Raw genomic sequence first — 13,804 nt, 5'->3', positions numbered from 1 at the left:
ATTGAAGCAATAAAGAACTTATGACTAAACTATCCCACTTGGCGATAGCATACGTCCAGCTACAAGGAATAAAGTAGCTTCCTAAGGTAGGCCTAGTTAGCGCGAATAAAATTAGATAAAATTGGTCAATAAACTCACAATTTGAATACCATCTTTTTTATGATTATTTCTGATGTTACGATTGAATGTGGAAAAATAACAATTTAATGCATTGTTATTTAATAGTTTTCTTCAAGAAATTTCAAACAGAGTATTTAATACTAAATAATATATGACAGATTCACATGAAAAATAATATCTATTTATTAATCATGTTTTTATTTTTTATTTTCAATATTAGTCTTTCCTCACGGTGCTCTTTTTTTAATTTCATTTTTGTGGTTTTTACAAGGAATATTCTTGAAAAAAAAAAAGGATTTTTTCTTTACGATTTAAGTTATTTTATCAATAATAGAATCGATAAAAGCTTAAAATTAGAAAGACTGGTGATTATGTAAGATTTCTTCTTCAGATTTCTCTTTAAGATTTTGTAGTGTATGTTGAGGGAAATGTGGCGAAAAAAAGATACTTTGATGATAAATTCCTTTCGAATTTCTATATTAAGTTAAGCCAGTTGTTCTCAATACTTCTCCACATTTGTTATTCTGTGCTCACATATTTCTGATGGTACACATAACAATATAGTCGCACCTGCTAAATCCCGATAAAATGCTCGTTATATGGAAAATTACTTAAATAGAAAATCACCATTTGAAAAACTTAAACAACTCAAAGCAAGTTTTAAATTCATAAACACTAGACATAATTAAAATAGCAATTGATACACTTTTATCTTGCAAATTATTATATACCATAGAATTGTTTCAAATGATTTTAACATTTTATTATATGAAGGCTTTGGTGATTTCTTCATAATTTCCGTCTTCATCTTCCTCACAACTTATTGCTGTATTGTTTTTATTTTTCACTCAGTCCAAAATATCAGATTCAGTTAATGTTTCTGTCGTTGTGGCTTCAGAATCAATAAAAAGAAAATCACTAATCAGTACATCACAATTAATTTCGTGATTCTCTCTTAGCTGTACCCATATATTTTTTTAATTTCTTCTAACGGAACGTCATTCTCGTCCTCCGCACTTTCCAAACTCTCCGCTGTGACAAAGAATCCAGCTTTAGACAAAATTCTTAAGAATAGTTCGATCTGTAACATCATAGTTCCATGCTTTAGAAATTTCTGTGGCGTTTTCTCGTAAATTGATTTTTGACCTGGATTCCTGTATGAAATGCAAACAAAAAGGGAAAAGGATTTTACCTCTTTCTCTAGAATTTAAGTGTCTGCTAAAATCAATTTAAGGTCGTTTCCCCCATAAAATGCGTTAACAAGTTTGAAATGTTCCGAAATATTTTATGAAATAGGGAAAGTGGATCTCAAAGAAAAGTTCGATAATGAGAAAAGTCACTTCGCTATTTGGAAATTATTCTACAAAGAAATTTTAAAAGATCAAAAATTTATTATTAAGTATCATCCATAAAAAACATGCTTTTCTAAATTTGCGAAACTTTAAAAAACGTTATTTAAAATTTTTTACTGCCATCATAAATTGTTTTAAATGAAGACTTTGGAAACAACTAAACAACATGGACCTTTGTTAACACAGAGGTTAATCTGAAAAAAATCTTGATTGTACTAATGCGTTTTTTTTTAATATGTAAAGAATAGTCATAGTAACACATCATATAAAATTTATCCAGGGTCAAAAAAGTTAAATAATGGAGTTTATGTTTAAAGTTTCGCGTAGAAGAAAAGGCTTATGTCCTTGAAACAGTAAAAAATTTGACTTAGAATTGGTGTACCTAATACACAGAGCAATTTAATATTATTGGCGGAAAATTTTATCTCTATTAAGAGAATTGCAGCACAGGAAAACAGGGCCTTAAGTATAATAATTTTGGAATGGATAATGTCTTAGTCCTTTACATGTAATATTATTTATTGTGAATAACTTTATTTACTTGGAAAGAATAGATTATAATGATATCGAATTTTCTTATTTTTCTTTTGAAAGCATGGAAGTACATTTAATTTATTATTGTTGTCCAATGTTCGAATGAAAATTTCTAGCTTATGTAAGAAATAAATTTTTTTGTAAATATTTAAAGAAATCTTCATATTTATCTCTTAGCAATATTTCATATTTTTTCGGTGTTAATTAGTACACGATGACTTTCAATTTATTATTATAATTGTTAATATTGAATGACATCACAGATTTTATATCTGATTAATAATTTATTAGAAACATATATTTGTATCAAATCCGAGTCTATTAAGCAGCTTTATACAAATAATCATAAAAATCGGAAAATGAGCATAAATATTATTAGATAAAATGAAAGTTTTTGAAATTTTTAAATCATGACAAAGTGCGAATATATTTAGTAAGTAATGGTACTTATGCAATTTAAAATAATTCTCTATTGAGGCAAAAATTTATTCATTTACAGGAAACTTGCTTCAACTATTTTAGTATCCGATTGTAATTGTTGCTACAATTTCTCCAACTATCAATCATCTAAAAAAGTTACTGAAATATTATTCATTGAAAGGAAAGATACAGAAATATTATTCATCACATCCGACAAGAAGAAACTTGACTCGTGTAAGTCTGAGGAATCATTTTTCATTCTACATTTCAAGAAAACATTAAAGAACATGTTTCTGTAAGTTGTAGTTTTCTTTTCTTCTTTTTTTATTTGACCTCGTGGTTGTATAATCTGACAAATAATCAAACTTGTTCTTAATGGTTATTTGATAGGTTTCTGAAATTGCTGGTTTTCATTAGGGGTTTCATAAACAGATGCAGAGAAACTATGAAACAAAATTTTTGATAAATAATAAAATATTTAAATGTTTTTTTTTCGATTTTTGAATAAAGTAACATGATTTCTTTTTAAACTGTAAATATTTCATTTCATTAAATCGTTAAATAGTTTATCTATATCAGATGTGTAGCTTTTAATGTGCAAATAAGAAAATTATCACTTTAATAACTGATGATTTATTGTTGAGATGTTAACTGATGATTTAACGTTGATGATTTAACGTTAATGATTTAATGTTACAATTAATCGTAATGGTTTGTAAGATTAGGTTTAAATATGCTGATTAATTTTCAAAAAAATATTTAAGTTACGAATTTAAGCACAAAAACTTACTACATAAACATAGTTTTTACAACCGTCTTAGAACACTGCCCCTCAAAATAAGGGATAGTCATTTACAATGAGAAAAATATGTCATGAGTAATTCATTCCAGAGAATCATTGCCATCTAGATTACCGCATTATTAATGCTAATTTTACTTTTTGATTAATTCCCTGGAACTATTTAAGAAATCCGTAATATAAGTCCATACAGAGTCCAGCCCGGGTATGCAGACACACGTGGTTTTGTGTTACAATGATGAAGTGGTACCTTCTTGTGCCAAAACTCGACCTTCCCACAGCGTCAACACGAACTAGCATCTAGCTGTACATTTTAATATCGATTGTACAGACCGGCTCACCAACTACGGGTCCTGTTCTTGAAGTCTACTTTTCATCAGAAGTGACAATCCAGTCAAGAATGCTGTTCTTATGTGATATTCGAGCAAACTAGCGCAGGCCTGAACACATTTGTTCTTATCTGTTTGAAATAGCACATGCGGCACCTAGCGATTGAACTTATAAGCCAAGTGTATGCAATGCATAGAACGACTAATGAATATGGCAACTCCTTAGCTATATCTCATGTGGTTGAATACTGATTTTCTCTCACAAGTTCTCGCAGGTCTGCTAAATCGATCTACTTTTTGAATGCCGTCATCCTTTATTTTTAAACTTTCGGTACTGTACCAAACCTTCACAGTGTCATACGATACAACAGTAGTTCCTGAAACTGTGGACAGGATTCGGGGACATTCTATAGCTGACTTTTGCTCCATAACTGGAAGTAAATGATGGATTTAATTTAGTACTTTGATAGCTCTATTTTAGGCATCTTGTACTAAATGATAACGATATTTTTTTACAGATTTCTAAGAACAATGTTAAAAAGCAAATATCTTTCTTTCAAATGCCAAAAATCGTTTGATAAAATAGCGAACTGTTAGCGCAGACGATATTAGCAATGGCAGGACACTTTCATTACAACTTGATATGACTAAGGCTTCATTTAATATTATTAGGGCTTCTCAAATTAATTGCAATGTAATGCATTTTTGATAAATAATAAAATATTTAAATGTTTTTTTTCTTCGATTTCGAACGAGTTATATGATTTCTTTTTAAACTGTAGAATATAAATATTTAATTTCATTAAACCGTTAAACAGTTGATCTATATCAGACGTGTAGCTTTTAATATGCCAAGTGCAAAAATGAAAAAAATTATCACTTTAATAACTGATGATTTAATGTTGAGAATTAGATGTAATCCTAATGGTTTGCGAGGTTAGGTTTAAATAGGCTGACTAATTTTCAAAAAAAAAAAAAGAAAAAAAAGAAAATAAATAAATAAATAAATTTTAAGTTACGAAATCAAGCACAAAAAGTTGCTGCATAAACATACTTTTTACAACGGTTTTAGAACACAGGCCCTTAAAATAAGGGATAGTCATTTACAATGTGAAAAATATGGCGGGAGTAGTTTATTCAAGAGAATCATCGCAGGCTAGATTACCACATCATTAATGCTAATTTTACTTTTTGATTAATTCCCTGGAACTATTTAAGAAATCCGTAATACGAGTCCATTCAGAATGCAGCCCGAGTATGCAGACACTTTTGTGTTACCATGATGGAGTGGTACCTTCTTGCACCAAAACTCAACATTTCCACAAGGTCAACGCGAACTAGCATCTAGCTGTACATTTTACAGTTGATTGTACAGACATACTCACCAACTACGGCTCGTGTTCTTGAAGTCTGCTTTTCATCTCAAGTGACAATCCAGTCAAGAATGTTGTCCTTGCGTTGATATTGAGCGCAGGCCTGAACACATTTGTTCTCATCTGCTTGAAACAGCACATGCGGCATCTAGCGATTGAACTTGTATGCCAAATGTATGCAGCGCATTGAGCGATTAATGGATATGACAACTCCTTAGCTAGTTCTCGTGGTTGAATACTGATTTTCTCTCTTAAGTTCTCGCATGCTGGTCAAATCGATCTACTTTTTTGAATGACGTCAATCTTATTTTTAAACTCTCTGTACTGTTCCAAACCTTCACAGCGTCATATGATACAACAGTAGTGTCTGAAGCTGTGGACAGGATTCGGGGACATTCTATAGCTGACTTTTTGCAACATAACTGGAAGTAAATGATGTTTCTAATCTGGTCATGTGACAGTTCCATTTCTGACACCTTGAACTTGATGATAACAATATATATATTTTGAACACATTTCACAACACAGAATTTTAAAGCGTCTTTCTTTCAAATCACAAAATTTGTTTAACAATATACTGGAATTTTAAACATATTAAAATTGCAGTCTGGTTTATGTAAGAGTACTAATTTCCAAATTCTTTAATATATCAATTCTAAATATGTGGAAACTAAAAGCAACAGTTCAAAAAAAATTTTATTAAATTTTTTTTAAAAATCACATCAATTTAGTGTCTTTTTATATTTAATGGAAAAAAGTATTANCATTGAAAGGAAAGATACAGAAATATTATTCATCACATCCGACAAGAAGAAACTTGACTCGTATAAGTCTGAGGAATCATTTTTCATTCTACATTTCAAGAAAACATTAAAGAACATGTTTCTGTAAGTTGCAGTTTTCTGTTCTTCTTTTTTTATCTGACCTCGTGGTTGTATAATCTGACAAATAATCAAACTTGTTCTTAATGGTTATTTGATAGGTTTCTGAAATTGCTGGTTTTCATTAGGGGTTTCATAAACAGATGCAGAGAAACTATGAAACAAAATTTTTGATAAATAATAAAATATTTAAATGTTTTCTTCCCCGGTTTTTGAATAAAGTTACATGATTTCTTTTTAAACTGTAAATATAAATATTTTATTTCATTAAACCGTTAAACAGTTGATCTATATCAGATGTGTAGCTTTTAATGTGCAAATAAAAAAATTATCACTTAACTGATGATTTATTGTTGAGATGTTAACTGATGATTTAATGTTGATGATTTAATGTTACGATTAATCGTAATGGTTTGTAAGATTAGGTTTAAATATACTGATTAATTTTCAAAAACAAATATTTTAAGTTACGAAATCAAGCACAAAAACTTACTGCACAAACATACTTTTAACAACGGTTTTAGAACACTGGTCCTCAAAGTAAGGGATAGTCATTTACAATGCGAAAAATATGTCGTGAGTAGTTCATTCCAGAGAATCATTGCAAGCTAGATTACCGCATTATTGATGCTAATTTTACTTTTTGCCTAAATCCCTGGAACTATTTAAGAAATCCGTAATACGAGTCCATACAGAGTCCAGCCCGAGTATGCAGACACATGTGGTTTTGTGTTACCATGATGGAGTGGTACCTTTTTGCACCAAAACTCAACATTTCCACAAGGTCAACGCGAACTAGCATCTAGCTGTACATTTTACTGTTGATTGTACAGACAGACTCACCAACTACGGCTCGTATTCTTGAAGTCTGCTTTTCATCGCAAGTTACAATCCAGTCAAGAACGTTGTCCTTGCGTTGATATTGAGCTTAGGCCTGAACACATTTGTTCTCATCTGCTTGAAACAGCACATGCGGCACCTAGCGATTGAACTTGTATGCCAAATGTATGCAGTGCAATGAGCGATTAATGGATATGGCAGCTCCTTAGCTAGTTCTCGTGTGGTTGAATACTGATTTTCTCTCTTAAGTTCTCGCATGCTGGCCAAATCGATCTACTTTTTTGAATGACGTCAATCTTATTTTTAAACTTTCTGAACTGTTCCAAACCTTCACAGTGTCATATGATACAGCAGTAGTGTCTGAAGCTGTGGACAGGATTCGGGGACATTCTATAGCTGACTTTTTGCAACATAACTGGAAGTAAATGATGTATTTGATTTAGTAGGATGATAGCTCTATTTTTGGCTGGCACCTTGTACTAAATGATAACGATATTCTTTTACAGATTTGTAAGAACAATGAAAAAGCAAGTCTCTTTCTTTCAAATGCCAAAAATCGTCTGATAGAATAACGAACTGTTAGCGCAGACGATATTAGCAATGGCAGGAGACTTTCATTACAACTTGATATGACTAAGGCTTCATTTAATATTATTAGGGTTTCTCAAATTAATTGCAATGTAAAGCTTTTTATTATTCGAACTGATTTCTGGCTGAAAAATTATCACGTGAATAAAATGTGACCAGTTGCTTTGTAGTTGAAGTTATATACATTAATATTCTATAAGTTAAATATTACACTCTTCGTAGATAAAAGCCTTATAATTTCGAAACTATTCAGTTCATTGACTCTTTTGATTTAATTCGAGACAAAAAAGCTGAAAAAAATATGTAGGAAATAATACCGTTCTTGTCTAGACATGATTTTCTACTTATATGTTAAAAATCATACTCTTTGTGGATAATAATCTTATAACTTAAAAATTTCATTTTATAGACTGTAAGATTTTATTCGATACTGCAAGAAAAAATAAGTTGGAAATAATACCTCATTTGTCTAAATAGAAATGTGGTGTAATGAATACCACTTTAATTTTATGAATTAATTTAATTTTTGTTTCATAAAGCAATAAGTTCATTACAGTTGCATCAGAAGGAGAAAATACATTTTTTACGGGCTAACGTAAGTCTTTTTATGTAACTAGGTTATTAACATGAAAAAAAAATTCGGAATCGACAGTTTTGAACACGCATTGTTATCAATATCAATTCGAAGTAATAAAACATTTTTAGAACGTCAGTAATTATGGTAAAATATGAATTTCCTGATTTTTTATAATAATTGCCCCTACTTTAATTACTTTAATAAAAATCAGACGAGATAAAATGGCACGTACCGTGAAAATTAAAAAGAAATAATGTGTCATGTTAATCGTTAATATAATTAATATATATAACCTCCACGTGGCCCCTTTTTTTCGTGTTATAAGTTTGTTTCTTTTTATTTAAATTAAGGTTTTAAACTAATTTAGGTCATTGCGCATTAAATAAAATTTTGACAATTTTTTTGAATATCTGTAAGTTTGTTTAGAAATTTCTCGTTGAAAAACTAATTTAATAGGAATTTCAATTGCTTTTTCTTATATTATACAATGACTGTAGCGGAATTGCTCTAATTTTAAAAATGTTCTAAATTAAGAGCTTATTCATCGAATCGTAATGAACAAACGAATAACAAATTAGTTTTGGTATGTTTTTGAAAGACTATTTCATTGCCAAATACATACACCCTGTTGGCGTTGGATTAAAGCTCATTAAATGAAACTGACAAGCGTATTTGATGTATTGCATAGTTCTGCAAATATCATGTTCTACTCTTTCCCCATTATTATATTGCATTTTTTTAAAAATAGTTTTTATGTTTAATTAAAGAGAAACGTGAATTCATTTACATATATTACGATAGCATAGTAAATTGTTTCAAAAAGGAAAAGTTTCATTGTCTTAATAACTTATAAATATTTCCTGAACTTAAATTTCAGGTCTTCATTCTTAGAATGAAAGTGAATAATTTTAAATTCAAATGTGCTTCTCGTTTTTCTCGAATTCGTGTTATTTATAATAATGGTTAAAGTAAAGTATTCCAATCAATAGAATATTAAGTTAAAATTATGTTTAAGGAATGTATTTAGTTTTACTTTAGCTTCTAACATAGTATTTAAGCTTTTTAGCCAATAATATATAAACATATATCTTTATTTTCAATGGACATATTTGTTAAACTTTAGAAGGATTTTAAGAGAGTTCAAAATCTACCCAATTAGTCTGTTGTCTTTTTAATAATTTCATAAAAAATTCTTTGCTGTTTATTAATTAGATAAGTTATGTTCTTCGAAAGCTTACTCCATTGAAAAGGATCAAGTTTTAAGTAAATTTTTTTGTTGATAGGTGATTAAATTTTAATTGAAGCATACGATTCAAATTAAAGAACAAGTTTTAATCATAGGCATACCGACAGAGAAATAAATACTAAACAAAACGAATCTATCATAAAAGGTTTATTTCGTGACCTAATTATGGTTCGGAAACATCTGTTAGAAAGGTTATTAAAGAAGTAACAAAAGTCTTTTGTGCAACTTAATTACGAACGTGCTTTTCAAAAATTTTAATTAAAAAAATATATTTTATAACTTTAATTAAAAATATATATGTAGAATAAAATATATTTTTAAATAAAAAAAATATGTTTCATTCTATTTAAGGATTGAAATAATTATTGAGTATAACGTTCAGATTTCTTTTTACGTATACTTTATTTATTAGAACACGGGAGTGTATAATAATAACGGAAAATAACATATGACTTATTAATTCTATTCTAATTCTCAGACTTTTAAAAATTTACTATAATAGTTTTTTTTAAAACAGAATCAAGTAGTTTATAATCACAAGCTTTCGTGATAATTAATTTATTGATAAATTACTCATAAATTTATCGTTAAAAATTTATTTATATCTTTATATTTAGCTTACTTGATGTTATGTGAGTAATGTGCTCATAAAACATATGTATAATGATTAAATTTTGTATTATAATTAAAAATAATCAAGCTTAAAATTTTAATTAACCAAAATTCTGGAATTTAATTTAGAATAAGTTATTAAGCAGAACTTTATTGCAAAAATACTGTGGGAAAAAAGAAAAAAATGCAATTAATTAATTTTGGTTTAATTATCGCGATAATTTTTTGAACTAAATTTTAATATATGGTTTTGATACTAAGTTTTAATATTTATGTTTAACCCTTTCTGTCCCACCGGGACATATATATCCCGCAGACGAAAACTCTACTGGGACATACGTGTTCCGTGTAAAAAACCCGATGACACATATGTCCAGCCCGATCCTTAATTGCCCAAAAATTTAATTTTCTATTTTATTTTAGCAGAATATTCTTATTTTTACCTTCTTTGATGGATTGAAGTCGAAATTTGTCCTTTTATTGGAAAATAAATGACTGGTTTTGAAAAGGTTAATTTTCAATATTCACGAAGCTTCAACACTCATAATCAACTTTTTTTTAATAATTGATTTTAATTTTTGGAGAAAAATGTAAAAATCAAAAAATTTACATTTCCCTAAATAAATTTTAATAAATAATTAAGACGTTGATTGTTTTCCATTTTCGAATTCAAACTATAACCAAAGAACCATTCGAAAATTTTAAAAAAATGTAAAATATATGTATTTTAAACATTTCAGTGAGATGAGACTATAGTACGTTTTCTATGGAACGTTCTAAAAATTATTCATGCGAACTAAAACGTCATAAATATTACGCAAATAATCTGTCATTTGCATATCTGTTCAAGGATTAAACTTTGTTATTAAATTGAGAAAGTTAAATTCCGCCAAAATTATTTTTATAGCATGAAGATATTTTAAATTTTTATACAAATATTGAAAAACGGAATTTTATATGCATCACTTATGAATAATACAATTATAAATCAAATTTAATTAATGAACTAAGTGCATATTTATGCTCTATTTTGTAATATTAGAGTGTTAATATTTTTTAATAAGTCAATTATTTAATTAATAAAACAGTTGTTTTTTATTAAAAACTGAAAAAAAAATTCAAATTTTTTTAACAAAAAAGAAAAAAAAAAGTGCAAGTAGCTGTAAAAAGTTCATTCGTGGCAAATGCTTAATATTTCTGAACAGTTAATCATTACAAAATAACCGAACTACAACTCCTTTTTAGACCGATTAGCATAGTAATTATTATAGTAACACATTTCACACGAAGATCAGCTATAATTTGTCGTGATTGTTAGGATTATTATATACTTTTCCAATTATGCAAACATCCCCTAATTTATAGGGGTGTGCTGTTATAAACAAGAACAGGACACGTACATGAAGTATTAATCTTTCATAATTCTATCCTGAGGGTACAACATGGAAGAAACTATATAAAACGAAAACTTCTATTACATGTGATTCAGAATTACTTGATAATGTTATGATTAATGCAATTTCAAGTAGTTTGTTATGATTAAGAATCAGTTGTTTTGAATGTTTTGTGACGGTGAATAACCTAAATAATTGATAAAGAAAAATTCATGTTGTTTACGGAAAAGTTGAACTAGCCTTTTTTTATTTTCAATTTTTACGAAAGAAGAGATCAACTTGTTTTATCAAGAGGAATCTGATAGAATTAAAATATATCCGAATGAAACATATGAATAACTGATAGAATTAAAAAAATAGATGAAAAACTGATAGAATTAAAAAATAGATAAAAAACTGATAGAATTAAAAACATATGAATAAAATGTATGAATAAATGATAGAATTAAAAATGTATGACAAAAATTTATGAAGAACTGACAGAATTAAAAAATATATCAATAAAATATATGCATAATTGATTGAATTAAAAAATATATCAATAACTGATAGAATAAAAAACATATGAATAAAATATATGAATATAAATATAACTAATAGAATTAAAAAATATATGAATAACTGACAGAATTAAAAAATATACGAATAAAAAATATGAATAACTGATAGAATTAAAAAATCTATTCCTGGAAAGAAAATCGTATTTAAGTTAAAAAATTCTAATTGTAAGCATCATTATACTTAAGACAATAAGGGGGGAATTAGAATTTTAAAAATTTGGTTTTGTTCAAATTTTCTTAAAACATGCAGTGGTAAAAATTAAGAGCGTTTAGTTACTGGTATGTGAGTATTACTAATACGTACACATTTTAACTGGTCTATTTACATGTCATCATTAGTTTTTTTCGTTAAAAAATAGTTAATAAATTGAATTTAAATGGAAAGTTACAATACAAAGAATGTGAAATGATCACAATTGAGATGAAATATGCTATTTCCTGACAATAAAACAGACTAAGGCACAAAATTAAAAGTAAAAAAAAATGAAAACAGCATACTATCCTCTTACATCAATTGCTCGTTTAAGGGTCTCATTTACAATCCAGCTGAATATTACGACTAGCTCTTTGTTTTGGAGATCTTCTTGGCTGTAGTTGGTCCCAATTATAATACAAGCTTTCATTTCTTTCAAAATTTGTTACCTGAACTAAATAAAGCCAAGGATCAAGCTTTATTATTTATATTATTTATTTAATTGAGAAGATGCCAAACAGGAGAGCAGGATGTTAAAGGCTGCTGGATTGGAAAATCCAGTCTGAGGGACCACTGATAATTATTATTTAATAGTCCGAGTACCACGGAAAATTTCAAGTTCCAGTATAACAGCCGTGGTGGCTCAGGGGTGCTTGCTACCCATTCAGGTGTTTAGAATCGAAACCTAGCGGTTTCTAATTTATAAAAATTCTGCACCCGACTTGCACCTAATACAGTGCTGACGTAAAATATCCTCAGTGGTAGACTGATTATGCGTCAGAATCCTCTTACCAACGGTCTAACCATGGGAGGTTTTCTCTTCATGCAATGCAAATGCGAGTTAGTTCCATCAAAAAGTACTCCATTAAAGCTAGTTTGTTCCAATGCCTGATCCAGGAGTTTCCTTGTCGTTTGGTTTGGGTTGGGTTCAAAATTACAAGGATACGGAGTTGAACATTAAAGTCATAAACTCGGAATTGGGCCGGCTTTTCAACGCTAGTTATAAAATAAAATTGAAAAACGTTCTGATATAACCTAGAGTTTTATTAAAAATAAATTTGAACTTGTTGAGGGAGTTACAGTGACGTCACAATGATAACCAATGACGCGACAACGTGATTTCGCATAATGTAACGCGCTGCAATTCATACTGTTAAAACTAATCTTTAGACTTAGATAAATGGTGCTTTTTTGTTTTTGACAAACCTCAATCGATGAAGTACCGGTTGTTTCAAAGTATATATACACCGAAGAGCCATTACATTATGACCACCCTCCATCTATAACAATGGGCTCGCCCAGGTTTTCATGGTTTCTCGCCCAGGAACAATGTTTTCATGGGGCACATTAGGACCCATAATCCTCATAGAACAATCCCTGACGTCTGTAAGCTACTTGAACATAGTTGCAGACCAGGTTCACCCATTCATGGCAACAGTTTTTCCTGCGGGGGATGGTGTTTACCAACAGGATAATGCACCATGTCATAAGGGTCGAATCGTCATGGATTGGTTCGAGGAACATTCCAGTGACTTTCAAGTCATGTCTTGGCCCCCAAATTCACCTGACCTTAATCCAATAGAGCATTTGTGGTCCTACTTGGAAAACCAAATTCGTGCTGCCACGCTACCCCCTCGCAATGTGATTGAAATGCTGAACCAGATGGTGAGCGCTTGGTACCAGATGACTCAAACTACCTGTCAGCACCTTGTGGAATCAATGCCACGGCGGGTGGTAGCAGTTTTGAGGGCTAAAGGTGGTCCTACATGTTATTTGTAGGGTGGTCATAATGTAATGGCTCTTCGGTGTATCAACTAAAACTCACCTCTGGGAAAGGGGTTAAACTGCAATTTTCCATAGCGAGGCTTAGTTCTGTACATACATACTTCAAAACATACTAATTATAGCTAATTTTTGTGGCACGAGGATAAAAGTCTGAATAGCCGCCAATTGTATCAGTAAAATAGTGTAGTATTGGAACAAGAA

This window comes from Parasteatoda tepidariorum, chromosome 1 (assembly GCF_043381705.1).
Source record: "Parasteatoda tepidariorum isolate YZ-2023 chromosome 1, CAS_Ptep_4.0, whole genome shotgun sequence".
Lineage (NCBI taxonomy): Eukaryota > Metazoa > Arthropoda > Arachnida > Araneae > Theridiidae > Parasteatoda > Parasteatoda tepidariorum.
This window is presented reverse-complemented; position numbering follows the sequence as displayed.